The sequence below is a fragment of the Anopheles darlingi genome, chromosome 2 (assembly GCF_943734745.1).
Source record: "Anopheles darlingi chromosome 2, idAnoDarlMG_H_01, whole genome shotgun sequence".
NCBI classification, from domain to species: Eukaryota; Metazoa; Arthropoda; class Insecta; order Diptera; family Culicidae; genus Anopheles; species Anopheles darlingi.
In genome coordinates this window covers 1,802,501-1,807,500 of record NC_064874.1, presented here as the reverse complement: position 1 = coordinate 1,807,500, position 5,000 = coordinate 1,802,501, and the positions used below count along the sequence as shown (strand labels likewise).

Below are 5,000 nucleotides of genomic sequence, written 5' to 3'. Positions count from 1 at the left end.
TTCGGGCATTAAGGAGTGCGTTATGGAGAGGAAGAAGGGAAAAAGTCTATGGCCCGATAGAAAGGTTCGAAACGGGAAGGGCGGGCCGTGGCGCGGAAGATGACGATGCTGCGCAGTGCTAATGAATGATAGAACTGTGAGATACGATAACGTTAATGAAAAGCATGATTTGATAGATCCTTTTATAGATCCCTATCACGGCGAGGCCAATGATCGAAACCAATCACACCTTCCAATCCAAGACCCCCGCCCTGCTCCCCAATTGTAGCCAGCCTCTTCACCACTCCGATTCCTTCTATTGGGGCCTCAACAATGTAATCTTCGCCCATGAAGAAGAAAAGATGATGATGAAGAAGAGATCCGCGTTGCGCGTGTGCACTCTTCTCTTCGATCCGAGCAGTGAGACACGGGTCTGAGAAGACGGATGGACACAACTTTTGGAGCAATAACAAAACACACACACACACACACATACATATACACACAAACATACACACACCCACGCTTGCACATACCTATTCTACATAACACGTGTCATAGATTTTTTAATAGATAAGTAATCTTGGAAAAGAATATAGCGCAGTGTGTTATGCTGCTGGGCGTTGAAATGGCGGGTGGGAAAGTGCAGACGAGGTATAAGGTATAAATGAGACAACAGAGTAGAGGTGGTGGGAGGGTGGGGGTAGAGTACACATGTCATCTGATGTTCACGCACTAGTCTCTGGCATGTGGCTGCTGCTGCATCCTGTGTTGTGGAAGTTCGGTAGGTCCGGGTATAGGCAGCTTTTGAGATTCCTTTTTCCTACCCGCGTGATTAGAGAGAAAAGAGCCTTTCGACTTTTAGTAACCAATGGAGGCACACATACACACATACAGAAATATCGCGCTCCCTTCACTCGCAACCTGGAGTTCTGGTTCTACACACACACCTCCTTCTACACGGTTTGTTTCTACACACACCTCCTGTGACCGGTGCGATGGTCGTCAAGTCTTACTTCGGAATTGATCGATGGAAATCGAAAGATGACAAAGAAATGTTATATGATGGTCCTTTTGCTATAGCAACCAACATCATCTACACACACACACACACACACACACACACACACACACACACACACACACACACACACACACACACACACACACACACACACACACACACAGCTACCACAATCTCTATACATCAAGCCTCCCCTAGCCTACTTCACAAGCTAGAAAGCACTGGCGAACAGTACTACCGAACAGAAGCAGATAGCATTATACGTATTATTATATTGCTCTAGTACACCAAATACTTTAAACGCAAGAATAGTGATTTAAAAAGTCGAAGAATAATCGCATCGCAACCCACCCTCCCATCAACGTTACATGCAAAATCAACCATGGTGCGTGAATTGCTGGCTGCCGTCGGCGTATGCGACGTAGGCACGACGCACGAGTGTCAGCAGCCGAATGGCCACCGTTCTGCGACCATAGCAACATCCTACGATCCACCCTAATGTTCGGAGATAGCTGCTCTATCTGCTGGCCCTTGTTGGAATATCCACGCACGCTAGGAAGAATTCAAGATACACCAGAAGAAGGAGGATACGCGATATGATATAAACTCTAGGACAATTTTTTGAAAACAGGTGAGTTGCTACACGATTTTTTTTTCGCGCTATATGATGTTGTGGTTGTTAGTCTGTATGTCTGTTAGCATCATCATTTTGTGATCCTTGACGCTGTGCTCCTTTATGTATCGTATCCGGCACCATCCTCGATCTGTCGACGACGAGATGCGTTGAAGTTACCAAACATGGAAGCCTGGCGGTAAGCAGTCGCGGTGCTTACTCACCTGTAGCTCTCAGGGATCAGTATTACCTGCTCTGTCAGCGACAGGATCCGGTCGTGTTACTGTCATGACACAAACGAAGGTATATGAATGTTTCTCGACCTCTTTCCCTATACGGTGTTCGGATGACCGCACCGGTATTTTGTGATCGTGTCTGCAAGAGTTAATTGCAGTAAACCTATCAAAAATAACACACAGCTCGACCGTTTCCTCCGGTTCATTTGCACAACCTACTGACCACTAAACCTGGCTTACTTATATGCCTTGCCTCATCTCAAACCTATTGCTTAAGATACCAACCAAATTTTGTTATTTTTCCTCCCCATCGCTATTCGCTGGCATACCTATCGCACAGTTCGTCAGTAACGGCGTTTTAAAAGTTTTAAATAACGAAACCCTTTGCCACTGCCAATATTTTATTGCGAAGGATAGAATGATAGACGAGCCAGGGTTTTGAAGGGTCCGGTCTTTGGGATTTAATTGGCCTGCCTGGCAGAGCATACTAGGAGATGATTGTGTATCATGTGTTTTGGCTCACTACCTGGCAAGCCATAAGCCACCCACCTATAAGGACACCAAATGTGTCTCCCAAAAATGTTTAGTTCATAAAATTTGAATTTTTTACACCTGGGAGTGCTACCGAGCTGGAAAATTGGGAAATGTCAAAGCAACATGGCTAACTAAAATCTATTTTTGATTGGCCTACCCCCTGTAAATGTACTTGGGCTCTGTGTGTTGTGCTTTGATGTATAGGGAAGGTACATCGAACTCCAACCCACCAGGACCAAACAAAGTTTATCATCGGTGAAAAGGACGTCAACCGCGGCGTATATCGACTGACCAAACATTACGTAAGCCTTTATTTTCTTGAAAGACCAACGGTCACTGACTAAGGGGCATCGTTGCACAGATGCAATTGAAAAGACTACCAAGGACGGTCGCAACTATCGACTACACAGTCCTCGGACTGTGTAAAGATGCTGATCCACGTATATGGCACAACATCGAGAACAGCTTTGATAATTTTCTGCAAAGTTATTCGTGTCACACGAGACCGAAAAATGATAGATACTGGGAGAGAGAGAGAGAGAGAGAGAGAGAGAGAGAGAGAGAGAGAGAGAGAGAGAGAGAGAGCGCGCAGATTTGCAAGCTGAATTGAAACGAAGAGAAGAAAGTGTCGCGAGAGAAGAATAGATAGGAGGAGGTACGCGCATTTCAGGGTGCTACCCGAGATAAGCATAGTGTTGTCGCCTAATGCCTGTGAATGTCGAATGGAAGCTCAACGAATGAAACAAGCCCTCCCTATCACGCACCTTATGTAGTGGATACAAAAGGCCATTAGCAGAATATTGAATCATTTTACTTCTGGCAACCGTCAGCTTTTCTTTATGAAGATTCCGACTACAGCAAGTGATCTATAACTTAGTATATAACTCAATATTTCAACTCTAATCATAGTTTGAAAATGTTTTACATTCTACCAGCAAACGCTTCGACAATCACTATCGTTTGAAGCGTAAGTAGAACTGAGTATATTTGGAATACTTAGTATGACTGGCTACGTAATATATGTGAGCCAAACACAAGCAAAGCAATCAGCTTCAGTAGCGCTCTTGTCCCAAACGTCCGCCCGAAGGAGCCGTATGGGAAGAGGTATGAGGAGGTGTGATTGCCTGGACACAACAGCGACGGTGGTGTCTACATAAGTATACGGCAGCCGCTTTTACTTTTGAGCATGTAGCTGTTTTCATATCTCGGCTGTGTTGTCGAACCAACAGTAGGTCTTGGTGGTGGTGGTGGTCGAGGTGACCGTGGTTGTGTCGTAACCGTAACGACGGCCGACCGCTACGGCGTTGCCGAGTGGCCCAGAACAAGCACCGGTCGCATCGACAGCAACGTTGGCGCGGCAAAAGCAGTAGCACCACCAGCATCAGCATCCATCAAATTGGTATCAGGTTTCCGATAAAGTGTGCTGTGGCAAAACTGGAGAGCAGAGAAGCATCCAGCCAGCCAGGCTTGTGCAGGCAAAGAGCGAGATCTATGTAGAAACGGGTGGAGCAATGGGGTTCGGTGCAAAAAAAAAATGTTGGAGAACAAATTTAAAAGCTCTCTAGATAACGCGGTTCACTTGGACGAATGAAAATATGGAGTACGCTCGGCAGGTGCGCTCACGTGAGAAAAGATCTAAAGAAAGAGATGATGAGGTAGTAGTATAGAGATGCGCTGCTGCTGCCGTTGGCGGTGGATATGGCGCTGCCGTTGCGACTACTGCTACTGTTACTGCTTACACTTCCTCTCACCGCTGTAGCGCTTTAGGTGGGAGGCAGTGGGCTGTAGTATACCGGGTTGTGTGCTGTCGAGCGTATATGACGCGCATACACACTCCACCGTATGTGACAGGTTGGCTCTCGTTTTATGGTGTTTTAAGGAACGAGTGAAAGGAGATTTGTAACCCCTATGCCCCAAAAACCCCGAACCCGACCTGCGATATGTGAGGCTATGCATTTATCGCCCATATACTCACTGTTTCAATTTTCGTTCTTGCAGGTTTGATTTTCCTTTACTCGTTGAAGAGCATTTTTTAATCAGACTTATCATTGAAAAACTGCAAGACGAGAGGAGGAACATTGCGATGACGCAGCGCTTCATGATGTCATTTTTCAGATTTTAAATATCCTTACTGAAGAGAAGTTGCCATTGAATCTGCGATGGAGCAGCAAGTGGAATTGAACCTTGGTGTTTTCCATTTTCGAAAGCTATTCTGAAGTTCAAGGTGGAAGAAGTTGTACGACAGAACCGCACAACACAAAATGTCAAAATGTGGACTGCCGAGCAACGGCGACCAAAGTATGGACCGTCGTCGAGGTCTAGATGTATTTTTGTTCTGCAGCCGCAGCACTGATCCCCCGGATCAAAACCATGGTCACCAAGATTCAGGCAAATCGTTATGAAATGCGTACAGTCCACACCACTGTCGTTCGTCTACTTCACACATCGTGAAGGGTTCCGGTGCGATATAGCAACCTCAAAGATGCTTAGAACAGAGATGCTCCCCAAACAGATATGCCTCCATTCCGTATTATCCATACGATATTAGCGAATGAAAAACGGGATCAACTGATTGTGATGGAATACTAAATCTCACTTAACGCCGCGTCGTCCT

At 45.9% G+C, this 5,000-nt stretch overlaps 1 protein-coding gene across 4 annotated transcripts in view; it reads left to right on the top strand.

Annotated features, from left to right (window-relative positions):
* The window catches only part of LOC125948750 (cAMP-dependent protein kinase catalytic subunit 1), an 11,499-nt gene that overhangs the window by 3,918 nt on the left and 2,581 nt on the right, over window positions 1-5,000 (top strand). For all 4 annotated transcript variants that reach the window (XM_049675091.1, XM_049675092.1, XM_049675093.1 and 1 more), the window contains exon 2: window positions 1-1,634. This exon is cut by the window's left edge and continues 3,113 nt beyond it. The gene's annotated coding sequence lies outside the window, so the exon portion shown is untranslated. The remainder of the gene's footprint in view (window positions 1,635-5,000) is intronic.